General features: G+C 37.4%; 1 protein-coding gene and 1 non-coding gene across 3 annotated transcripts in view; one reads left to right on the top strand and one right to left on the bottom strand.

Annotated features, from left to right (window-relative positions):
* The window catches only part of Nr3c2 (nuclear receptor subfamily 3 group C member 2), a 322521-nt gene that overhangs the window by 173470 nt on the left and 121367 nt on the right, over window positions 1-27684 (bottom strand). The gene's annotated exons all lie outside the window — the stretch shown is intronic.
* Trnaa-agc (transfer RNA alanine (anticodon AGC)) lies at window positions 15216-15287 on the top strand. Its single transcript has one exon. It is a non-coding gene; the product is annotated as a tRNA-Ala (tRNA).

The raw sequence follows: 27684 nt of genomic DNA, 5'->3' as shown, positions 1-27684 counted from the left end.
CAGGGAAGTAAGAAATGGAGAAAAATCCCTTCTGGAAAATAAAGAAATTAACATATGTTGAGTATCCTTTATCTTAAATGCTTGGGACCAGCAAAGTTTTAAATTTTGGGTTTGTTTCAGATTTGGGGCTATCTGCACATATGTAATACAGTATCTTGAAGATAAAACTCAAGTCTAAACATGAAATTAATTTATGTTTCATACATACCTTATGTATACAGCTTGATGGCAATGTTACACAAATAATAAATTAAATAATTTTGTGCATGAAACAAAGTTTCATGGTATAGAATTTTCCATACCATGGACATCATGGTGGCACTCAATGTTTCAGATTTTGGAGCATATCTGATTTAGAATTTTTTTTATTAAGTATGCTCAATCTGTATAGACATTAACTTCTATAACAATTTTATATTACTTTCCTCAGTCTTACAAAATTTATCAAGCCTGCTTAAAATAGCCTTTCCTCAAAGCAAGAAATATCAAAATAAAAGTTCTAAATTCAGTTCTGAAAGTTATAAATTCAATGTAATTTTTATTTCTTGTGAGATAAGAATCATGGAGAATAAAGAACATGCTCACAAGAACACCGAGTCAGGATTTGAATACCTATATACATTTATTGTTTAGGCGTGTGTGTGTGTGTGTGTGTGTGTGTGTGTGTAAATACCCTTGGAGTTAATTTAAGTAAATAGTCTTGATTTTAGTGAGATTCAGTAGTCCTTCAAATAAAAGACATTCATATGTTGCTGACATTTTTAATACTCAATTTAATTATTTTTCAAGGTTAAGAAAATTCATACTTAAAAAAGACAATTGTTCACTTACACCAAAATAACTTTTATCTTTTCCCCTAACATTCTTAAAAGCAATTACAAGTGGTTTTGTCACAAGTTTTTAAAATTAAAGTTAGGCCTTTGTCTTTGGAACTGATCTAAGAAAAGATGAAAAAGGTTTTTGAAAACAAGGCAAATGGCAGAGAAATCAAAGCCAACATGACATTGTTTAGTGGTCAGAAGTAAGCAGTTCCACCGGGGTTTGTGGAAAAAGGAAAAGATTTCTGTGTACCCATAAATAGTGATGAAAGATAGTAAAGAAGGCAGGCCACTTCTTTGGCTTTAATGGCAACAAGGCGAGAAGCAGTGGAGCCTTAGCTCTATCTTGCTTCAAAATGTCTTGCTGCCCTGTGCTGCTGCCCAGGGAGATCAGGACAGTCATCTGATGCCATGTGGACATCCCATCACCAAAGAAATAAGTCAATCTGGACTTTCTCCTTCCATTTTATGAAATGGAAGTATACCTCAAAAAGATTTATGAAACTTTCCATGCTTAATTTCAATGCCATAAAATTAGGACTGCTAGATGTTCTGGCTTCATTTCAAGGACACCTCTAGTAAAATTGTGTCATCAACACCTGTTTGCAATGACAATTTTGAAAGCTAGAGCAATATTCTATTCCTAGTGTTTGAAACAATGCATGTAGTGTGTTTACTCTTTGGTAAAGAGAGATAGTAGAAAATGTTTTGAATTACAGAGAATACAAATGTGTCCATACAGGAATATACCTAGGGAAAAAAATGTACCATATTTTAAAGTATATGGTCACCAATTTACTTTTTTTTATACAGTAAAATAACATTCAGATCAGATGGCATCTGGCCTTTTTTTCTTACTTTAGTAAAGTTTACTCAAATTGATGATATAATTTTCAAAGAGCCACAGAAGGAGAGGGAGTCAGCCCAGGGGAACTGGGCTATGTTCCCAGCACCATAAGACACAGGGACAGGCAACAACTTTGAAGAGCCAACACTTGAGAAGGAGCACAGGGCCAGGACACCAACGTGGGCAGGAAGCAGACCAAAAGAATGATAGGTGGAGATGGCTCACCAGGTGAAGGTGAGGTCACCCCCTGGAGCCAGCCAGCAGGGAGATACCCAAGGTCATGATCAAGGAAAGGTTTGTAGCATAAAAGGCCTTCTGGGCAGTGGGCAAGGGTCAAGCTCAGAGCAGAGATGAGGCAGCTGGTATGGGCTGGGATGAAGCTGGGGGCAGGTACAGATGACAGTGTCAAGGGCAGATAAACTTTGAGGCCCACTAAAGTTGGCTTCACACTGAGAGTCCTGGAGTTCAGGCCTTGTCACACCCAAAGAAAAGACAAACTCAACAGGAAAAGAAAAGTGAATCATGGAGAAAGAAATGGGGAGAAAAATAAATCTTTTAGAAAAACTGGTAGTCAGAAGTAGCATCACCTTTCTGAATACAGGTACATGTTTTATGTGTACTGCTTCTAAGAACAGATACAAATGGCAAATAATTTACTGGCATTTTAGAAAGGTGGATGTATACAAGTTTAGTCAAAAAATGTACTTTAAAATGGCATGTATTTCCAAGGAAGAAACAGGAAAATAATGGCAGACAAATTTGAGATAGGGGCAAATAATTCTGAAGTATACATCTAAGTCCACTGTGTATCTTCTAGGCAAACAAGACTATTAATTAATTGTAGCTATACTAAATGGAAAGAAATTTGCTTATTATAGGTTATAAGTCCTGTGTAACCCTTACAGTACACTTGTAGGCTGATAAATTTTTCTAACAAGTATTTAAGTAAGAAATTAAAGTTAGGAAAAAGGATTTGTTATGGTTGAAAAAAATCTCCACCATACTCTTGTAGTGTAAGAAAATAATCTGATGAGATCTAAAATTAAGCTAAAAGAATTTTGTTTGCTTTTATTTCCAAAATATAAATTACAGAAGCTAAGTTTTAGAATTCAATTCACAATGAAGTAGATAATGGCAGCTTTATATTAAAAATATATGAAAATATAAAATATTTATAATAACTTTTCTATTTTCATATATGAAAACACAACCAGTGAAATTCCACATCATGTACAACCACAAGAATGAGATCCAAATTAGGATAAGTTATAGTCCATGTATGTTTAATACATCAAAATATACTATACTGTCATGTATATCTAAAAAGAACAAATAAAAAATGAAAATAAATAAATAAATATAATCATCACATATTATTAATACAACTATCAAGAGAAAAAATTCCAGAGTTTCCAAGAGTCAAAAGACATCAAGTAATTCTAAATAAACTCCTAATGCAGGTTATAATCCCTCAAATATGGAATAATATTTCAACACAGGCTTATTTAAATTAGCACATTTCGCATGACTAATAGAAAATGTTGCTGTAATAAAGATGGGATGATCTGGCTCAAGAAATTACATATTTGAGTATTATTCGTAAGCCCCATTTTCTTAAAACTAGTATTAAAATAATTCCAAAATATACAGAGTATAGTGAAGCCAATGTAGAGATTTTTTTAACCTCACTTACAATCTTACATGACTTGTGTCTATTCATGATAGTCTTAATATGACAGACCCCAGAAAGCTTCCTAGAATGGGTAAGGGGAAGCATGTGGGGGGGGCACTATGGAAGTGAGGTGTGTTTTGTCAGTAATTTCCTAATAAATAATGGAATGCTGCAAATAAATTAGTAACTGCAGGTTCTGATGAATTGGGACATACCTGGTTTTATTTTTATTTTTTACTGTTGTTTAAATATGTACAACTCCAACAATGTAGATTTTAGGATTTGCATTTTATAGAACTTGTAAGTCGACCCAGAACACCCTAATGTTCCATAATTTCCCATTTGTTCAACAGAAAAGTGGGGTTAACACTTCTCAGAGGTATAAGGGAAGACAACAGTGTTACTATTTTTCCCTTATACTATGAAATCATTCACTGTTAATTTATAATCTTAAACTATAATACCAAATACCATGATAAATTTCTTTTGGGGACAATTTCAAAAATATGCATAACTACCTTTTACTCTACTTAAAAATATCTGATTACATTTGTTTGCATAGTATTGTGGGCAAAAAAAAAATGAAAACAATTTACTATGTGTTTGATGGCTTAATAGCATCTTTAGGAGGAAACTTTTAACCCACAAAAGGAATAATATTCATAAATAATATCTTCTGTATTAATGTGAAGAAGTAAAATATTTTAGGGAACCATATAATAGCAACTTGAAGAAGAATATCAACTTATTTTTTTTGTAAATGCTACCAAAAAAATCCCTACAGACTAGAATATTCTCCTAATCAATACCTTAAATTTCAAATTTAAAAAAAGTTCAAGTTGTTGCTTGATGACAAAGACCCAGAGAAGACATTTTAAAATATATATTTTTAGTTGTAGATGGACACAATAGCTTTATTTTATTCATTTATTTTTATGTGGTGCTGAGGATCAAACCCAGTGCCTCCCACATGCTAGGCGAGTGCTCTACTGCTAAGCCACAATCTCAGTCCCAGAGAAGACATTTAAGACCTAAAACAATATGAATTATCATTGAATAAAAAATAATGCATCCTCGAGTGCTCATGATCATGAGTCATCCTCCTAGGCATATAAAGTATTATGTAATTTTAAATAGTATATTAAACTACCAAATATCCAACAAAGTAGCCTACATCAAATTTATGTGTTTTTAATTTGCACTGTAAAGTTTAGATGAATAGCAGGAAATAAAATTTTACAAATGGTGCCCAAATTTAAAATAATTCACACCTCAGGAAGGCTGCTCCTATTCCCTTCCTGAACCCTAGCACTTATGCTAGAAACCGTGCTTGCTTTAAGGTCATGCTGTACCGGTCATCAGAACTGGTCAAGAGCAAACCCTGAAAGTCAAAATCTAGCAAGAGAGGAGATGACTCTTCCCCTGCAAAAGGACCTGGTGAAGGAAATGCCCACAACTTCAGACACAGGATGAACTATGCTCGAGGAAGCCAATGCGTATTCTCCAAGAAGAATATATATTCCTAGCATTCCAAGATGGACCTGTATGCTATTGATAGCATTATGCCACTAGGAAAATATTTTTAAAGCATCATTTCATAGGACTTACAGAATCAAGTTTTGAAATATAACCTCTTCCATTCAGTTTTGCTAAACATGTATAAAACGTTCACAGGACCCTGGTCTGATTCCAAATGATAAATATAAGTGTATGATCTTAAACATAGCACTATATGTTTTAAAGATTTATATAATGCCTGTTTTTTCTCATCTACCACATGCTAAACCTTACCCCTCAAGAAAGTTCCATTTCTGTTACAACTGTATTAGGAAATGCTCCTCTAAAAAATTTTGGTGAGAAACACACTAATCTTTTGATTTAAACACACACACACACACACACACACACACACACACCTTATGCAGACTACTATCATTCTATATTAAGAGACAAAGATAATAAACCATGTTCAAGTGGGTTTCATTCCAGGGATGCAAAGTTGGTTCACCATGCACACAAATCAATAAATGTAATTCACCACTTCAACAGAATTAAGGACAAAAAAAAAAAAAAATCACATGATCAACTTCAATAGTGGCAGAAAAGGCTTTTGATAAATCCAACACCCATTCATGTTAGAAACTATGGAGAAACTAGCAATTGAAGGAACTTATCTCAACATCATAAAGTCCATTTATGACAAACCCGAAGCCAACATAATATTAAATGGAGACAAACTAAAAGCATTTCTTCTATAATCAGGAACAAGACAAGACTGACCACTCTCACCACTCCTTTTCAATATAGTCCTAAAAACATTACTCAAAACAATCAGGCAAGAGAAGGAAAACAAAGGTATACAAACAGGAAGAGAAGTCAAACTATCCTTGTTTGCTGACAATGATTCTATATCTAGAAGACCCCCCAAAAAAACTCCACCAGAAGACTTTGAGTGCTTATAAATGAGTTTAACAAAGTAGCAGGACACAAGATCAACACCCATAAATCAATAGCTTTTCTATGCTCCAACAGTGATTCAGTCAAGGGAAGGAAAAAAAAATCAAGAAAACCATCCTATTCACAATAACCTCAAAAAAATCAAATATTTGGGAATTAATCTAACCAAGGAGGTATAAGAGTGCTACAGTGAAAATTATAGAACATTGAAGAAAAAAACTGAAGAAGACCTTAGAAGACGGATAGACCTCCCATGTTCTTGGAAGGTAGAATCAATATTGTCAAAATGGCCATACTACGAAAGACAATATACAGATTCAATGCAATCGCCATCACAACACCAACAACATTCTTCACAGAACTAGAAAAAATAATTCTTAAATTCATTTGGAAGAATAAGAGACCCAGAATAGTCAGAGCAATGCTAAGCAAGGAAAGCAAAGCAGGAGGCATCACAATATCTGATCTGAAATGATACTACAGAGCGGTAGTAACAAAAACAGCATGGTATTGGCATGATGAGAAAGGAACACGTGTACACTGTTGGTGGGACTACCATATGACCCAGCTATCCCCTTCCTTAAAATTTTCCCCAAAAGAACTAAAATCAGCATACTACAGTGATACAGCCACTTCAATGTTTATACCAGCACAGTTCACAGCAGTCAAATTATGGAATGAATCCATCCATAGACGAATGGATTAAGAAGTTGAGATATATATGTGTGTACACACACACACACACACACACACAATAGAGTTGTACTCAATCTTAAAAACAAGAATGAAATTATGGCATTTACTGGCAAATGGATGCAAATGGAGACTGTCAGGCTAAGTGAAATTAGCCAAACTGGGAAACCAAATGTTTTCTTTCATATGCAGAAGCTGGAGTAAAATAAAGGAATGGGGGGGGGAAGGCTAGGATAATAAAGAACTAATCAAATATAAATTGAGAGGAGCAAAAGGAAGGAGAATACAAGAGGGGAGGGAGAAAGGGAGGGGAAAGAGAGGATAATGAACTGAAGTCCATTTGAATGCATGTATGTTGGGAGGAACCCAACTACTATGTATAACTGTACAGCTCTAATCTTAAAAAGAGACAGGAATGCATTCTTTTTTAAGTGGTTCATCCCCTTTTTATTTTTATTTTTTAATGTTCTGGTATTGAAATAAATCTTGAATTCTGAACTCAAATACCGTTCAAAGAAAAACTAAAAATTAAGACTGGTTCCTTGGCTTATAAAATAACAGGTTGGTGGGAAATTTTCAGAAATTGTTATTCCAAGGCAAAATAAGAAGTCATTAAATTAGACCGAATCTTGGGAAGAGCGGGATATGAAATGAGCACAATCTTTAATTTCTTTCTTTCCTGCTGCTGGAAGAGCTGTAACTATCAAGAATTATGTTCTTTCTGCCAGGCTTATAGGAAGAGGAAAGACCTTGTAAAAAATTAAAAACTAGCAACTGAAAAATTCCAAATGAACAGAGCCAGGCCCTAGGTCTTCCAGTTAGTTCACAGGATCAACTAGAATCAGAGTCTTTACAAAAAAGTAATGCATATGTTGACAAATATGTATATAAAACAAAATACACCTAGTATCTCTGATGCAAGATGCAGATATAAGAATTCAATGAGACATAATCAAGCACTGCATGCATAGTAATTTGGGCTGGATTCAATCTGACAAAAATATCTTTTTACCCTAAAATAACCTGATTACCCCAGGAAAATGTAAACTTCATAACAGTAGATAAACTTATCCTTTTACAGAATTCCACATAGGAGAATAAATCTAGCTTTCAACAATGGTTCAGAGATTTTTTAAGGCAGAACATATTCTCATATTTTTTTTTCTGACCTCTTCTTTTTGCTAACTACCATCAGTGTTAATGTAATCCTGTTTCCCTGGAGAAGTAAGAATGTCTTGCTCTGCAGTTTTTCAGTTTATAAATATAGTTACCTGCTCACCTAGAGAAATTAACCTGGAAAGAAAGTTATGAGCAATACCCAAAAGAATGTCATTTATGGCAAAGAATAATCCAGGGTTCTCAGAAATAACAAGAATGGCACAGGGTTTTCATCTTGCTTAGCACATCAAGCAACAGAACCGATTCTGTTTTAGGACTCGTGGACATACACCATATATGCCCACCCCGCCCCTGACAAGGTATTCTGTTAAACTCATACAAAGAGAAGGAGACTAATATATGTGTACTAATTCCCCTTTTATGCCAATTGTTGATTGTTAAAATTTGTTTGAGAGGAGGGGTGGGGGGTAGTTGGGGAAAACAATGAACAGAAGGAGAAACTGAGACTCATGCTATTTCTCTGCTCTGGGACAGGGGGCAGGCACCTTCTGGAGCACTGGATCTGCTCAGCCTCTGTCCCTCCATTTATTTTTTTCTTGTGCCCAGGTCTCGAACTTCAAGATCTCAAGGATTTGACCTCCCCTTTGCTTTCTCTTACATCCCTTTGTTCCAGTTATAACAGAGGGCCTAGCCAATTATCCCTGGGGGCGGGGTGGGAGTGGGTCATGAAAGATGAAACTATTTTTTTATTCCCCCCCTCAAAACTAGCACTTGTAGTAACATACAAGTGCAGAGATAACCATGAAACTGTAGCTGACTGTAACTGAAAGGAAGGTTTCAATTCACTTAAACATCCAGAACACTCTAGTCTATGTAACTACTATAATAATGTGTCCTGTATGAATAATGAAATGAGCACTTTATGTGGTCACATACTTTCAGTCATTAACAAATATTTTCATTTACATTTTCTCCATGAATTAAGAAAATTAAATTGCAAAACATTCAAATTTTCATTGGGTATTTAAATTTTTTAAAAATCAGTGTTTTCTGAGATATGTACTCTGTGCTTTCTCAATTTAAGGGCCAATGTTCGCCCTGGGGTTCGACTACTTCTTTTTGTATTATGAGATCTGGCTCAATATTCACATTCTCTGAATTTTTGTTTTCTATATTCTCTAGACTTTTCAATTCAGTCTATCAGTCAGTCAACAAGTATCTGTACTATTTAGGGCATGATCCTAAATATTATGGGAAATGAAAAGATGACTCCTATCATTTCAAGGAATATGGAAATGAACATATATGAAGATAATCGTATCTAATATTTGTGAGTGCTATCAAATATACAGAAACTATGTCCTGAAGATAAAATACGAAAAGATAAATTTATTTTAGAGGCACTGATACTTTAGGCAGACCTTGAAGTATGGGTCAGATTTTAACACCTAAATGTTTTTAATAATGTTTCTGAATTTTTTAGGTTGCTTGTTCACTACATGATAGACTTAAACAACAATTAAAAATAAAACCATTTTATGGAAGAGGAAAATTCTAAGAAAATTTGTCCAAGATAAATACACAGGCAAAGCCAAACACACCTTACAGTGTGTGAGTACATGCAATCGGGATAAAAGTAGAAAAGTCAAACGCGTTATTCCTTCGACAAACATTCATTGAGCAAGTTGTGTCAGCAGAATACAGAGAGGACAGTGACAAAGTCCCCGCTGAGAAGAAGCACGGAAACAAAGAGGAAAGTCCCAAATTAAACACAGGGTATGTGTGGGTGGGCAGAGTGGGGGTGACAGCCATCCAGAGGGACAGAAATACCACGATATTGCCTAGGACTCATTTTACAAGAGAAATCTAGAGAATGACAAGAAGGGTGATAGGGAAAGGAAAGGAAAACCCAGGAGCAGATAGATACAAAGGGTATTGAGGAAGTGATCAGAGAAGGTCACAAGTACAACACGAGGTTAACAGCAAGAGCAGGGACGATGGCACTGAGGAGAGAGAGCCAGGGTTGGATCCAGGAAGACGAGACTGGAGGGCTGGGCTAGGAAAACAAGGAACAGAGCAGCAATGAAGTGAGGGAGGAGGCGAGAAGGAAAAGGACACGCGGAAAACCACGGGGACCTGATTTTCAATAGCCTGTCAAGCAGGGAACTTCAGGAAAAGTCAACGGTAATTCTAATGGACCTCGCTTACGAGGAAGGTCCGGTAAGCCCGTTTCATCCACTACGTGGAACTGAAAGGACAAGACACACATAAGCATCGTGCAAATTACAACTTCGACAAGCTACCATACTGTGAGACCGATGCGGCCTCTCAAAGGAACAGATTTCAGATAAATGAGATGAGGTCATAATCCGTAGGATGTACCGTGTTGCCCTCTGCCAAGGGCTATGTCCACAGAGAAGCCCCCGATACCCCAATAGCTCTCAGTGGCGTTCCTATTGGGACTGCTGCCGACAAGTGCTTCAAGAATCCTGAAAGACCGTCAAATTGAAAAGGTGTTAACCACCTCAGGTTCACATGACGGATGCTTTTCAGTTGAATTTTGCACTTATGAGTCATACACTCGGCACCTTATCTATTATTATTATTATTTTGTAATTCAGTTGGCAGAAGGCTCTTCTAATTTTTCTCTCCACTTTCAGAATATAGAAGGGAAAGTGCTAAAACTCATGCAATCTAATAAAATCCAGCATATGATAATTCAATCCAATTCTTGGTTAATTCATAAGCATAGCTTAGACAATAAATAACTTAGTTCATTAATTTATATTTGATTCCATTGGCTTCTGGCAAATCATTATTCAATGTTTAATAGTTATGACAGAAATATAAAAGGACATGAACTCCTTCATATCAAAAAGGAGACAACCGAGGCTGGGGGTGATTTCCCAGCCCCTCTCCACTGGTGTGAGTGATGCCTACACTACCATTCCCATCCCAATTACATTCACTTCAGGAAATACTTTCCTGGCCTCTCACCTCAAACCTTGTCCCACATGAGAAATAAGACTGTAAAAAAAGACCAACAGTGCAGCAGCGCAGGACGGGGCCCTAGTGAAGCAGTGGGGAGGACACTATAGCTATACCTCCCTGGGATTTGTTGCTCTTGGTTACTTTCCATATATAATGTATATGGAAATATATAAATATTAAATGTATTATATATGGAAAGGCTCTCGGGGATATATCCCCCAATCTACTCTTTGGGTCTGCAGTAAAAAGATGTGACATGTTATTACTACATGAAACACAGTTTGCTGAGAGGAATACATGAATGAATGAACCAGAGAAGGAAATATGCCTAGGTGTTCATTTATAGCTCAGGCAGAGTCAAGTCTAAGTCCACTTTCAATAACACCAACAATCTTCACTCTTACCTAGAGGAACGTTGGATTTCTTCCTTCCTTCCTTCCTTAAAACAAATCACTAAGTGAATAACATACATTCCGGTTGTTTATCACAAGGATTCCTGGTAGTCCACCTCACTGTCAAGAATCTCATGGTTATTAATAGCCCTCTTACCAGCAAGGAAGGGGGAAAGACTGATAGCTTTCTTTCTTGTGAGCCACACTTTATTTCAGACTGACAAGTAGAGCTCCAGCGAAAGTTTCTGCCATCAGATGGCACGGTGGCCCAAGGCACTGTAACTTCAGGCCATACCGTCAAACCTTCTGACCTTCAAGGGGGAGAGGAAGGGCATTAGCATGTGCTGACCTTAAAAGCATGGCAGTGCTGGGGTTTTCACATGTATCGTTTTATTTAATCCTTGAGCAAGTCTTCTCAGTAAAGATCACAGTCCCCATTTGGTAGATGAGGAAGTCAAGAGAAAAAGTAAAATACTTTGCCTTCCGGTTACAGAGCAGGGACTGGCAGGGGTGGGCTCAGACTCAGGTTTGGAGGACTCAGAAGGCAGTTCTCTCCATCTCCCTGGACTCCAGCAGCACAGGGTTCACTTCTGGAGGCTGCATCTGTTACTGTGAGTGCAGCAGCTTTGAGAGTGCTATTCTGGAACTGCCATGGATTACATCATACTGAATGAGTGAACCAAGGGTCTCAGAAGAGACCAGGGTCCAGAATGTTTTCGGACACATGGAAGAAGTTATTTTCTCTTTGTTGTGAGCTTTATTGCAGACATGGATAACCCTAAGAAAAATGCTCAAGGCTTTCTAATCAGTAACTTGCATTGTGGAAAAGGAAGAAAAACTGGCTCTTGCCCAAACCACAAAGCTGGAGTTGCTTAGGTTCTAGTGGCAGCAAAACACCTGGTTTACAGATAGGGCCAGGGAGCGTACTGCAGCTTCTGAAATTAAAAAGCCCCCTCCTTAGGCACACACTGCAGCCGCTTTGGGGCCCTTGATGTAGCGATATGACAAAACAACTTAGTCACACTCAAATCTGTGTTACTTCAAAACATTTGATGCTTTCTTGTATAATTTCTGTCAACGTTCTATTTAATACTTGTGGTATGCTATAAAATACCCGATTCTTTCATAGAATGAATTCTAAAGGAAAAGTACATGTTATTTTTACCCAAATAATGCTTTTACAATATGTTTTTAAAAGACAATTAAGTAAAATTTTATGGATCACATGTTTTGTAATTAATGTATGACTAGGAGTCAGGAAGCAATGTATTAAATAGAAATAACTGGAAAATGTTTGCTTTATCTACAGTGACACTGCAGGATAAGCCTGGGTATGTGGCACAAATAAGTCTGCTATTTAAATTTCTCCAGTAGCTCAAACTCTCATATAAGATTACAAGGAAAACGAATAGAGTTTCCTTGGTTCATACTAAACTGCGAAAATATTGCAAGATTATAAAGCCGGTTGATAACAGTATCACAGCATCTCCAAACTGTCTGGGTTACTGGCTTTTAAGTCCGTATCTGCTGTCTTCTGTACTACTTTTATTTAGCTGTTCATGAATATCTAGGTCAATAAAAATCAGGTTGTACAGACGTAAGGACAAATAATCTGATCATATGAATCAACTGTTTAGATTCTACAGCCATAAAAATTACTTGTGATTCACTTCTACAAATAACTGCATGAATCTTCATAATGACCATATGGTCCCTGGGAGGGGGAAAAAAAAAGGAAAATTCAGCCAAATCTGTTATTTCATTAAGTAAAATGGCCAGAACAGTCATTCTTAGCTCATCTCATGGAATCCAGTGAAGGAAATAGGGTACCTCTTTCCTGAATAAATCCAGGAGACGACCACAGATCAGATCAACCAGGATAAGGAAGTCAGTCATGTGACTGGCAAGTACAGACACTTTCTAGACAGTCATATGTAGCCAGTTTTAGATGTGAGATGGAATATGGGGTTAAAGAAATCTGAATCCAGTCAAAATCGAAATCAAATCCATTAGAATGAATTCAACCTCCTATTTTCCAGACATCAACATAAATACACCAATTAAAATCAATAATAGCAGAAAGCTCCTAGCATAGTTCTGCCCGCGATGACTTCTCAATCACGGACAAAAGGAGGCACAACTGTCTTCTGAATGGGAGAGCCGCTACAGTCAAGCGCTCCAGACGTTCCTACTGCACCACATTCTTATTCTGCATCTGTATTTCCTGTTCGCTAGTGGCAGAATACTAATTTCAACTATTTTCAGCAAAAGCCCCAGATAATGTAGCACTTTCATGTTATTTAAACAAAAACTAGAGAAAAGGGGCGAGGAAGGGATCACCCATGAGGCTGCTCAACCCAGCTTTCCATTATTTAACACAGAATTATCAGCCCGGCATGGTAACCATTTTTCTCCCCTCCTTCTTCTAATGTTTTTGAATTCCGATCAGGGCTGTTACTACTGTTTCTAACTTTGTACCCTCTTTTGCAAGCTTTCACAAGCCCCTCATTAAAGCCCTGGGAAGCCTTCCTATCTGATGCTCTGCCAGGCACTGTCCTTGTGGACACAATGCATGCAGGTTATTAGCTTGATGCGCATCATTCAGCAGGCTGTCTTACAATTTCACTGATCATCATCTAGTAAGAGGGAATTGCTGCCTTGCCCATGGCTTTTAGATTTATGTAATTAACCAAAATTAGCTAGATGTTTAAAACACAATGCCAGCCCACTCATTTATTTTTGGAAGAACACTTTCGTGAACACAATGAGTGGGCTGATTTGGAATTGCCAACTTGAACTGTCAAAGTTTCCTATAAAATTACTATACTTAAAAAATTCAAATTCTATTAAGGCGAATAGCATGAAAAGAAAACTATGTGATAAAATAATCAGGTACCATATTATTTGCATTTTAGTTTACTATTAGATTTAACCAAGTCTTAGTATGAACTATTTCACACAGGTGTATATTGTAAATATTATCTATCTACAGTAACTCTGAGAAAAGTGTGTACTGGTGTGTAGTTACATACCTCTACAAAAACATCACATGAACAAAATAACACACAGAAACTGTATCATTCAGAAGTTCTTAACCTAAGACAAAAAAATTAGAAGGTGCCAATTACATGCTAAACATTATAGTACACAGATAACACCTTAAGGAGGAGCTTCAAGTTTTTTTTTTTCCTAAAAAATATTTTTGCTTGCATTTTATCAAATTTACCTTTATAAAAATCGATGGAAACATATTAACTATATTTTTCATACAGGGCCTGAAGAACAGAACATCAACATTATTTCCATATAATCATTTCCATAAAAAACAGTCTGTCAATAGAACAGAGAAAAGCTGAAATTAAAACCCGGCTCTCATTACTCCTGGTTATTGCAAGTTCCATTAACACCGCTGTACAAGTATTATGAATTTTAATGTTTGCCAAATCTTGTTTTGAATAATTTAAGAGAAATTCAAACTACTCCATAGCTTAGTTTCTTTCTATATAAGAGGACAATAATACCCACCCTCATAAGGATCTAGTAATACATAAATATCTTCTAATTAGTTATGCGAATAGCACAAAGCAGCTGGTATAAAACAGGTGCTCACAACTCATTCATTTTTAATCAAACAGTCAATATTAATTCAGCATGCCTAAGTGCCGAGCATTGTTCTGGGCACCTGGGAGGACAAATCAGACTGTCCATGCTCACTCGGAGCTGTTATTCTGGTGCAACGGTCAGGAAAAGTTTGTCTCATGGCAGAAATGCCAACAAGTGGGCCCTCGGTCAACCTGTCCTCGCCCCAGTATTGAGCACATGGTTACTGGGCCCCAGCCAATTCTCTGGAGCACATGAAAGGTTTTAAGATTTGAATCCTGTCCAGCGGCTTTACTTCTTCTCTCAGATACCCTGTCTGCTCCTTTCTTTCTGAATCTACCCTGTCTTCCTGTCTCTACCCAGTTGATACAAAACAGGTGCTTCAAATTGTGCCAAACACAGGAGTTTCATCCAGGAAGGTGGCTGGGAGTAGGGACAGGGGTGGTTTGGAAAAATAGTCAATTAGCCTCACCTGAGTCAGAGCAGCTGTCTCTACTTTATCTGTTTCATGTCTTTTACATAATACATTGGGCCTCCAGTGCAAGATTCTGGTGTGAATAAATAACTTCAGCTCTGAAGGAATGTTTGGAGTAGAAAAGTGTGCCAATTTAAAATAGATCCCTGGCTGGGGTATGGCTCAGTGGCAGAGCATGTGCTTAGCATGTACAAGGCCCTGGGTTCAATCCCCAGCACCCAAAACAAACAAAAACAAATAAAAGACAGTCCATTCTTTAACAGGTCGGGTATAGGGGAAAAAAAAAAGGAGGGTCAGGTAGGAGGAAATTAAAGAGACACGAGGCAGGAGGACCCCAAGTTTGCGGACAGTCTGGGCAACTCAGGGAGACTGTGTGTCTGTGTGTCTGTGTGTGTGTGTGTGTGTGTGAGAGACAGACAGACAGACAGACAGACACATGGAGGGAACATGCTGGGGGTGCCAGTCAGTGATAAAGCACCCTTAGATTTAATTCCTAGTACCATATTTTAAAAAGGGGGCAGGGACTGATTCTTAACTGAATCCTGGTTTGAGCAAGTCTGTCTCAAAAAGGCATGCTTGGGACAACCAAAGGAAATTTAAATATGAAACAGGTATGAAATTGCTGATTTTATCAGGTATCACTTTCAGTCTGTCATATGGCAAAACAGACATTTTAAAAAATGTATACTGTAGTTTTTGGAAGTAAAAAAGCCATGGCCATGATGTCTCCAGTATTTCCAGGCCTCTCCAAATCCAAGATGATATAAATGTGACAAATAGTAAATAATTACTAAACCCTCTCTCGCTGTTCTGTACATTTGATGTTTTTTTCATAATAAATGGTCTTTTAAAATACAGCATGCTACTTAAAAATTACATAATCCAATTACAACATTTAAAAAAATATATTAAAATGACTCACTGAAAACCATAAAGAAAATGAATGTTGTCTTAGTGCATTCAAGCTGCCATAACAAAACATCTTAACGGGGTAACTCACAAACAACAGACATTGATCGCCTCCCTTGAGTGATAGAAGTGAGTCTCTAAGGCCATCGTAACAAACAGAACGGCAAAAATGATACTGGATGATACGAACGAATGCGACTTCCTGACTCCATCTCTTCTCCCCTTTCCTTTCTTTTCTGGCTTGCTTGCTCTGATGAAGTGAGAGGCCATGTCTCATGCACACTGCCCTGAGGAGTGGTTCAAGTGGCAAAGACCAGCAGTATCTAGGAACTGAGGCCCAAAGCTCAACAACCTGTAAAGACATGAATCCTGCCACAAAAATGTGAGCCCACCTGGAAGCAAATCCACTGCAGGGGACTGCAGCCTGTGAGACCCGGTGTTAATCTGCTAAGGTTGCCAAAACCAAATCCCAGAGACCACAAGCAACTCAAACTTCTTTCTCACATTGTTGGAGGCTGGAACTCCAAGATCAAGATTTTGGTAGGTTTAGTTTCTTTTGAGGCCTCCTTCCCTCTCTTGCAGATGACCATCTCATTTTTGTGCCTTTACATGATCTTTTTTGGACCCATAGGGTACACACATGTCTATCTAAGTTTCCTCTCACAGGAACATTGCCATAGGATTAGGGCTCCAAATGCTTTATTTTAACTTAATTTCTTCTTTGAGGACCTTATCTCCACAAAGAGCTACAATCTGAGGTACAGTGAATTAGAACTTCAATATATGGATTTGGGGGAGGGAGGTGGGACACACAATTCAGCTCTCAACAGACACTAAAGCAAAGGCCCTAACTAAGAGTTGCTTTTGGTTTCCTGACCTACAGAAAATTGGAGAAAATAAACCTTAAAATAAACCTTGTCAAAACATTATGATTTGGGTTAATTTATTATGTGGCAACATGTAACTAATATATCAGGCAAAATAATTTTCACCATTCTCATTTGGCCCAGTGAAAAAACTACTTTATAAAAACTTTTCACATGAATTTAAACATTACCTAAATTTTCATACCATATCTTTCTGGTTTTGGAGATATTTCTTATACATGAAACGGCCAATGTCTTTGAATGCAAATTATTACTCACCAACATATCTTATAAACACCTATTCCAGATCTGAAATACTTCTCTACCAGATTCCAGTTTACCATTACTTCTGGTACTATTCTTACATCACTGAAATATTATTTTGAAGGTTTTGAGATTTGAGTTCGAAGAGAGTATGGTCATTGTCTATATTCTATAGATGCAAAATACTTTCATTTTAACATTTATAATCACCCATCTGAATAAGCAATCCATTGATTTTTTTCATCTCTATATTATCTGTTTCCCCATTCACCTTTGTATACAATCCTGCCCTCAGCACTTGACCACTTACAAATCATATCAATAAATTAACATTTTTATTAAAAGATGATACATGTATCAGTTTTCTGGACTAACATCTAATTTTTATTCCAATTATTCCTTAAAATGAATGATTCACATCACTCAAAAGTCAATAAACATGCTCTCTCTTTCCATTTCCTTACCACTGCCTCCTTGTTAATTATCAACCTGTAACTAAATTATGACATTAAAGTTATTTTTTTCTAGAAATTCCAAGAAACTCTCCCACTTAAGCCTTTATGTCCAGGATTTATAGTTTGTTACAGAAGGGAAAAAAATTATGGACAATACCTCAAATTCACCTCTTTGATACACTATTTTCCAAACATGACTCTGTGCCTATTTTTTAAGATATGAAATTGATCTCAGAGGACTGCTTTGTACACTATTTTTCAAATGTACTGTTTTGGTTGATCCTACTTCTGTAATTGTCATCGTATGGGATGTTAGTCCCTCAAGTCCAGTCTGTGTCTGCAAGCACCACCATTTGTTCAGTTCTCAGCACTATTTACTTTCCATCTTTTATTCTCACTGTACTATGAATAATCTCCAGCTACTTAAATCCCTTAACATTTTTAAGACATTGTCTTCCTATGGAGCAAATGCTACCAAAGCATCATAATTTCTACTTTCATTTACTCAAAGTAATATAATTCTTTTCTTTCCTTTTGAGTTGTCTTTTAATAATCTTTAATATACTTTTATATTTTTATTTTTTCCAATTTTTTCTCTTTTGACTTTTATTATACTTTATTACCACTATCTCTGGATATAATTTATAGCATGCAGAAGATTAACCACTTTATACACACAGAATCACCCTGTCATACTGATATTCTCTGTAAGAAATTGTCATTCTGGTTCTAGATTTATCTCTCAGGTTTTCTTAGCTGAAATGCCGTCTGGCATGTATTAACGCCTACTAAATATGTATTGCTTTATATAACTATATATTAAAAAGAAAAATGTAAAATGTCATGTAATTATTGCTAAAATCCTTATTACGATAAACACCACACATCACAGAAAGGGATCTAAATGACAGAATTCTAATATTCTATACAACATTTTGCTGCAATGATTTATACAGTCAGAATGGGATGATCTAGCTATAAAAATGTGCTAGTTCCCCCATCCCTGTGTGACCAAGGTTACAGTCCATAGCAATCCCTTCCCAGGGTGTGAGTTTTCTCTAAGATTGTGGCTTGAGGGAGAATGAGGGATGAGGATACAGGAAATTTTAATAAAGTCTTTAAAGAAATTCAAATATCTGAGTTCTTAACTTTCTCTCTACTACAGCTGTCAAAGGTCTCTGGACTACTCAGGGCTATTATCAGGAACTGGGCAACCGAACTAGACATAATTCTGATATGATAGGTTAAAGTCTGCAGAAAAATTGAATTTGATGGATAAGCTCTTAGAATGCACCTATTTTGTATATTCTGTTAAACAAGGCAAAGCACACTCACTGCCTTCAAGGTACCAGGGCTACAACAGGCAAAGGGAACTGCAGAGGTGATATCAAGTAAGAGCTGGAAAGAACTCCAAAACGCATATTGATTTAGAGCTTCTGATAGAATGTGTGATATGAAACCAAGTTAACAATTAACTTCATGGTTAGAAGACCTTGAAAGATCTCAAAATAACTACATCTGAATTCACAGCAAGCATTCTTCTGAGTTTTTAAATTTAAACTTAGAATTATAATGAGGGAAGTTTTATTCTTCTTTCCAACAACCACAAGGCCATGGACATCCATATATAATACAGACATCAGACAACCATCAGAATGTTGTCCACAGGGAAAAACAAATTAGATATAAACAGTTCTCCAAAAAAGCCAGCCCAGTTACAATCATTCATTCGGAACGTGAAACTCCTCACTTGGGGGTGAGAAAGGAGATGATTCTGTTATAGTAGTTTTCAGACCGGACTGAGCATCAGAATCCACTGGATAAAAGGGTATCTCATCTACTGGATCATTCTTCTAGAGATAGCTGTTCAGGACACCCAGGCAGTGATTGCTGTCCCCCAGACAAGGCCTATGGGTGCCAAAATTGGTTCAGCATGACCAGAGAGTTATTCCTTTCTCTAATCCATCACTGACTGGAGATGCCTTAACAACAACAGGTGCAGCTAAAATACTGTCATTTTAGATTACATCCTACAATCCCCCAGGTCTTGCTCTTCACTATGAGACATTTGCCTTCTTGTGACAGCTTTCTGTATTTAGGGTCTGCTCTAAATGTTGACTATGTTCTAAACACAGGAGAAGGGGACAAGCCAAGGGCTTGACCCAGACTTGCTCACGGCTTCTAATGGACTAAGAGATCAGTTTGCTGATCTACATGTTAGATGTCATCACTCTGGATCTTCCAGAGATAATGGTTACAAAAGCCCTGCCAGAAATGAAAGTTGCCAACCACCAGTGACCTCCTCACACATGATACTGGATTGCTGGGAGCCCCTGACCTGCTCTCCTTTTTATGGGAATAGGTACCCCTTGCCTTCGAAGTCCTAAAGGTTGTCTTTGGTTTTCAAAGACCCTTCTTTCAACACACCCAGACCCTCGATGAGGGAGTCGGCCCTACTGAGTGTCCTTTTGCGTATCTGTTCACTGTTTCAAAAACCAATCCTATAAATTACCAGTGGATACAAGCACCAACTCTGCAAACAAAGCTAGGTTCAAATCACGGTGTCTCACCTAGCCCCTTGTGATCTTGGGTTAAACATCTACTGCCTCCGAGCCACAGATTCCTCGTCTGTAAAATGGAACTACTTCTTGCTTCACTGTCATCTTGAGCATCAGCTGAGACAAGTGCTTGGCACAGTACAAGGAGCATGGTCAGCAGTCTATTCCAATTCCCAAATACGTGTCACAAATTTGGACAAGTACTATATGGAAGTCCCATCCTTAATTTTAAATAAAGCTCAGGTAATTCCTTCTATATTACCAATCAGTTTTACATTTACATTTTGCATTGTTATATGTTTTTCCTGTATATGGACAAGCTGTGTGTTGCTATTTTTGACGGTATAGTATATCAACAGGGAATATTTTAACCACATCAGTATCTACTTGCTCAGAAAACAATTCTTTATCCTATTTTCTATTATAATTCAGCAAGTACCTCAAACATGAACAATCTAAATCCCAACCTAATAGTAGAGTGCCTGTACCATTCCAGCTCAAAAATTCCTTTTATAGCTCCTCCAAGATAGAGGAGCTTCTCCTCTCCCACACCCTCACCACTGTGTTACTGCACATCTGTCCAACACATGTGGACTCTCCTCTATTAGAACCTAAACTCAACCAGGTGAGAACTAGTCCCTACTGACCATTCACCTTTCCTTCATAAGCTCAGTAGAGGCTACTGCACAAAACCACTGCAATAGATGCATCCTGAAAGGATTTTCACTGATAGGATGATAGGATCCTACCTTTGCACGGCAGCCCCTCACTTCCATAGTACTGGGAGCGCTCACAGGCTGCAGCGCGATAGGCTCTAAAAAATTTGTTATTTTTTATTATAGAATCAACCCATTTTATCCAGAAATATAGGAAGCACAGAACAATTTTTACTCAAGTTAATACTTTGTTTGAAGCAAAGACATCCCTAAAATAAGTTGAGGCAAAAATAAAATTAAATTAAAAAGAAATCTGAGTCGCTGTTGTAGCCTGGATCTTAAATGTTCCTCAAAGGCCATACACTAAAGGCTTGGGCACCAGCCTGTGGCATTACTTGGAGATGCTAGAGTCTTTAGGGGGTGAGGCACGGTGGGAGGAAGTTAGGTCACTGGGAGAGTGACAGTGAGATGGATATTGGGACCCTATCCCTGTCTTTTTTGTTTGTTTGTTTCCAGGACACCATGAGGTGAACAAGTACCCTTCTGCCACATCCTCTACCATGATGTTCTTCTGCCTTGCGACAGTCTCCAACAACCGGGTCAAGCAACCACAGACTAAAACTTTCAGTCAAAATAGAACTTTCCTTCTTTAAGTTGATTTATTTCCAGTATTTTGTCATAGAAATGTCTAATATAGTCCCAATACAGGACCAGGGAGATCAGTCTAGGATGAACTTAGGTGGGTCACAAAAGGTCTTATTGGATTTTTATTCTCCTTAAACCAATGAACAAAACATGTATTTATTTAGCAACACCTTTATTTTTAAAAATTATTTTGAAGGATGAAAGGATTATTGTTTTTTTACTGTCAACTTACTTACCTGCATTCCATCATCATTTAAGATGGTACCATATTTCTGGGGATTGACACCCCTCCCCCCAAATAGCAATATTCACAGTTATTCCTTAAAAATCTATAAAAAATTCTAAATTGGAAAAGGCAGAAACAAGTAATATCTTATTTTATCCCATTATATTCAGCAATAAAAGAGAACACTGTCTAATTAGAATCTTGTATTTGTTTTCTTCCTTCATTTTGTGACATTATACTTTTCATAATCACATAATCATTGAAACCAAATGACTTCATTCTTAAGAAAAGTGGATTGTTTTTAATGATTCACTGTCTTTATGATTTCAATCTGCTCTGTAACGATCTGACCAATTAAAAGAACACATGTGCCCGAAACATAAGCGAAACATATGAGAAAACTTTCTATTGCCACAAACAAGAGGGGGGCCGAATCAGGTGGCCATTTCATTCTATGAATGGCAACAACTGACTAATAGAATAAATGTTTGAAATAATAGCCACCCATACAAACAATCTAAGCCTCAGACCAAGCATACACAAAACATAACTTCCAAGTACTGAAAATTCTATGTTTAAAATTCTAAATATTGAATATTTAAGTAACATTAAAGAGTGATTATTGTTAGGCTTGAGATCTAGAACATAAATAAGAAAGGTATTTGCTTTGTTTTATAATACAACAGAAGAATTAAAAGTACCTGGATATATTTATTTAGACAAACATTATCCGATTAAATACCTACTAGTCCTAATTACAAAACAAAATTTAAAAATCACCTGCTCAGTTCTACTGGCTGCATTTCAGTTGTTCAAAAGCTACATGCTGCTAGTAGCGACCATGTTGAATAACTCAGAATAAACATGTTCATCAACACAGAAAGTTCTATTGGACAGTACTGTGAGATAATAACAATAAAAATTGTTTACAAATGAATCAATGGTTAAATAACTTAGCTAATGAACAAACAAACCTATTAAAATATAAATTTCCAAATTAAATATGGGGAAGGCTCAAAATCGCTCAGACGTTCAACATTATTTTTTATCCTCAATCATCATGGTCATTAATCATTAAAATAGCTTCACTTAGAAAATGTGCAAGTTGGGAAAAAGCCCATGTGTTCTAACTTTAAGAAATACCAAAACACACAGGATTAACAGAATAATTCATAGAGTAATGATAGAGCTCTTTAAAAATACACCGAGATGTTAAAAGTCATTCTACATACCTACCAGAATGGCTAAAAATGTACAACACAAAATGTGGGGGGGAATATGGAGAGGGGGTGGTCAGTATAAAATGCTAAGCCTCAGTACTTCCTTGTAAGACTAAACATAAATGAGTCCCATGGCCCAACAACTACCTGGTAGATACTTTTTGGGAAAGGAAGCCATGTGCACAGGAAGACCTGGAGTAGAACATTCAGTGGAGCAGCCTATCAAGAAAGGATGAGCTGTGGCCTAGGCAATGGATTCTTACGCAGCAGGAAAAAGGAATTATGCACAACATGAATAAACCCCAAACATATCCTTTCAGCTGGGAGCACACACTCTATGATCCCATTATGTGAAGTTACAGAACTCACAAAACGAACCTATGGTAAAAACAAATCAAAACAGCCCAGGACTCTGTTGGCCTGTGGAAGAGGGCTGGGGAGAGGGATGAATGGGGTGATGGCAAGGTACTGGTACCTTGGTTCCCATTTTTAGAACTTATAGGTTTGGGTTTTTAGCCAAAAATGAGGAAATGGCATAAAACAGGAATGAATTAACTGAGAGTTAAGTTTCCTTTTTTTACCAGCAAAGGCATGGGTAATATAAAAATCAATAATGGAAAATTGCAGTGAAATATGACAAAATGATCAAATGATCTATGTGGTTTTCTTAGAACAGACAGCAGAATCATCATCAAAGAGTGCTTTCTGCAGGCAACTACTCCCTGTTAGTGTCTCTTCCTCCTCCACTAGTAATCAGCATCAGGATGGTCAGAGTTCAACAAGGCACAAAAAGTCTAGTTATCCTGTTGCAGAGTAATTACAAATGCTATTGCAAATATGTCTTATTATAAGGCTATCATATTGAAAGTTTACCCTTAATGTATAAACAATCTACATGGAGCGTTCTACGTAATTTACCATCTCTTGCAGTTCTTGCATGGCCAACGAAAATGATAAACTAAAAATATCCTTATGTGCAAAATAATGGGGGAAAACCCCTGCAATGCATTTTTGGCACAAACAAAATAACAACAACAAAAAAATTTGGCTACATATCCTTTGAAAAGGGAAGAATGAAATCATTCATTTTCTATCTAATTATTTCAGATACTTTACTACTTCTTAGCTTTTGTTTTAGGCCACACTTCTTTTGGATCCAAGAAGAAACTTAAAAACAACAAACTTCCTCCTCCTCTCTTCTCAGTATAAAATACAGTCCTCTTTTCAAGAAGGAAGCAGCCACAGTCAAAAGAGCCTCTTAGAGGCTGAGTGGGTGCTTTTCGCTGCAGAGTCCTGCCAGAAGGGACCCGGAAGTCCCACCTCCTGGGCTCCTACTTTCTAGGGCTGAACACACAGGTAGGGCAGAAGCACAGCACCAAGCTGACAGACCACTGGCTCAGTTCTAAGGCATCCCACTATTTATCATAACTTGAGAAACTTCTCTGAAAGATCCCTCACATTCAGGAAAGGGTGTATTTTGGGGTGGTCTTCAGTTGTCCCCATGTTCCTTTCTTGCCAGGTGCAGTGTACACCTACAACTACTTGGAAGGCTGAGACCGGAAGACTGCTTGAGCCCAGGTCTTTGAGGTCAGCCTGGGCAATGTACTGAGATCCCATTTCTGGTTGGGCAAAACAACACATTATGCATGCACGGAAACAGGTCAGACCCAAAGACGAGGTGGGACTCGCAGGCATCAACTCGGTGTGGGGATATGAAATCGAAAAGATGTTACTGAGATAGAAACAGGTGAACATCCTCTCAGGAACAAGGATGTTTTATAAAACCTCATGGAAGTTATAGATTCAATATGTGTCCTGGCTGCTCCAGCTGCTTTTATTGTATAGGCCAAATAAGCAGCTGCTCTCGGAGTTCTTAGAAAAGAGGCTTGGAGGAGCAAGAGTACCATGGAAAGGATTCTGAGGACTTTGAGAAGAACAAAAGTTGATTCTATTTTAAAATGAAATAGTGAATGACAGCCATCTGGCCAACTCTGTGCACCCTGCCTCTGCCCTGTATTTGTCTGCACCGCCCTTTATAGCTCAAGACTTGCCTTTGCAAGCTGAATTATTTCTCTGATGCATGTCAGTCACTGTTATATGCTCTCTTACCTACGTGTTCAAAAAGCAGTGGAGGCTGAGTGTGGCCGTGCACACCTGTAATCCCAGTGGTTGAGGAGGCTGAGGCAAGAAGACCATGAGTTCAAAGCCAGCCTCGGCAATTTAGCAAGGCCCTAAACAACTAAGTGAGAATCTGTCTCTAAATAAAATACAAAAAAAAGGGGGGGGGCTATAATATAAAAGGGCTATAATATAAACCGGACAGTTATTTTCTGCCTTAGTAAATCATAAATGTTTGTTTCCTTAGTACAATAATTCTAAAATATGACAAATCACAAACAGGTCAGGGTTGAAGCTTCCTTTGGGAACACGAGAGGATTTTTTTTCAACAATGTTTTTCATTTTCTCAGTTGCAGACTAGGAAAGATAATATTAAATGTTTAAATTAGGGAAACACATATTAATGAGGAAAGTTTCTATTTTCCAGTAAGTTCTAACAGATGGTTTCCAAATGCATCCTATAGAATTAAATGCATAATTTCACCCTATAAATACTCGACAAAACTTTAAAAATAGATCATAGCACATACACCTTATGGGGCAAATGAAATGATGAAAGAAATTTCATAGTAGATAAATTCTTCATTAAGAGATTAGAGTTGTTTATGACTGTATTTCCTTTAATAGGTTAATAGACCAAATGACAGCTTCATAAATAACACTTGGGTCTATTTTCTTAATTTACACCTTAATATTTTAACATAGTATAATAGGAATACTATCATGAATTTATTAGTGACAGCTTAGTGATTTTAAATTAATCTTTTTCTATTTCTATCTCAAGATACTAAGTTATATTTAAGCACTAGGAGAGTTAACAATTATACTACATCACATTAGGAAAAATGCAGAAAGATAAAATTTGGCAAAGAGAAATGACAATTATCTTTGAAGGAATTTTTCCAAGTTAACATTGTTTTCTGTTGAATTCTCTCTCGAATCAGTTATTTCTGACAACTTCAGACTAAACTTACTACAATAGTTAAAACGTGTTGCATACTATAAGGTAAAAATGAGACGGTGAGCTCAGGAGCTGATCAGTCGTTCTATATTGTGTTTGTATTATACTTTATAATTTTCAACAAAATTAATTCACAGTCTCACATGAGGACTGAATGAGGTTTCAGTGAGAAACAATTTTAGATGAAGACTTGGAGAATGTGAGACATACAAGCAGGACCCAAAGCAACGACTAAACACCTTTTAGATGTAAATCACAAGAAGCTGTACTTAATGTGCATCCGCCTGCAGGTCTGGCACACAGGCGAACAAGACAGGGTCTCATATTTATCTGTCTATCCTACAAAATACCAGAGACAGTGCCAGCACTACTTTGCAGGGGTCGGGGAGGGGGGCGGGCAATGCAGTTGGGAAACACTAGAAAAAGCTTCTTCCCCGCAGCCAAGAGCAAAGTCAAAAAAGGAGATAATAAATGGGCCTTCTAAGGTCAGAGGGTCCTAGCTGGGCAACTTAGATCAGTGAAGGAAACAGTTTTAAATAAGTCTGTGCATTGGAGAAGAACCAGTGCAAATCTGAGCTCTGCCTCATAGAGGATGGGGTGTCTGCAGATCCTCTCCAAGAAAATCAATTAGGATTGAGACACCGAGGACCCAGAGAGGGTAGCACTGCCAAGGTGCAAGGTCACAGAGGAGAGCGTGAAGGCAATTTGTCCAACTCTGGAGACAGTGAGAAATTTATATAGAATGGGTTCTTTAGCAGAACCCAAAGACACACAGTCCCATATCCAGGTGTTTCTGAGGCTTGAGGCTGGTGCCTGTTGATGTATGGAAACAAGAGCCCAGTCTGTTTTTCCAGAATGCCGCAAATACAAACACATTAGCAATACTCATATTAAATCTGTGCATTTATATACTGAGGTGAAATTTCTAAAGAATAATAAACCCAAACATGTCGATGCTAGAAATGTGGTAGGAAAGATTGTTGAAGGTAGGCATCCCCCAAACATCCTCAGCAGTCTGCTTTCTACCTGAAGTCCACCAGCATATAAAGTTAATATGTCCACTCCAAACAACCACAGGATGAGCCACAAAGTATCCATACTTGCCATCAGAAAAGGGGACAGTCAGCACCATACATAACTGCGTTGTGTTGGGAAAGCAATACCTAAAATAGAGAGTAGACGTGATATTGCTTCATGAAGCTCTGTGCTTCACATTACTGAACATTCACTGACCGAGTTCATTCTGTAGTTATAACCAAAACACAGCTTCCTCCTCAAGGGATCCATGACCTTGTAAGAAGAGGTACAGATACACTCGTTGATAAGATGTAATGTTTCTATGAACAGGAATAGACTTTGGAAAGCATCCTCGCTTTACAGACCTCGGCATAGGAACAGAAATAGAAATTATCCAAGTCTACATAGCTAAAAGTTGCTATGTGGTATGTGAACCTGAATCTTTTGCTTCCTTATTTATCTCTTAACACAGTAACCATAAAAATTCCTTGAATGTATTAAATGAACAATCAGATGATAATACCTGCTACAGTTTGCAAGTGGTCTGTCTCCCCTGATTTTGCATATCAGCAGCAATATTAAGAGGTGGTAAAACTTTTGAGAGGTTGAGTCTACTGCAAGGTCTTTGGTGATGCTCCCTCAGAAGGGATTAAGTAGTTCTCCCATGACGCTGGTTAGTTCTTGAGAAAGGATTGTCATCATGAGCAAATGCCCTCCTAGATTGC

Source organism: Marmota monax, unplaced genomic scaffold (genome assembly GCF_021218885.2).
Source record: "Marmota monax isolate L192 unplaced genomic scaffold, Marmota_monax_Labrador192_F-V1.1 WCK01_AAM20220418_F8-fsc00002, whole genome shotgun sequence".
Taxonomy (NCBI): domain Eukaryota; kingdom Metazoa; phylum Chordata; class Mammalia; order Rodentia; family Sciuridae; genus Marmota; species Marmota monax.
This window is presented reverse-complemented; position numbering and strand designations above follow the sequence as displayed.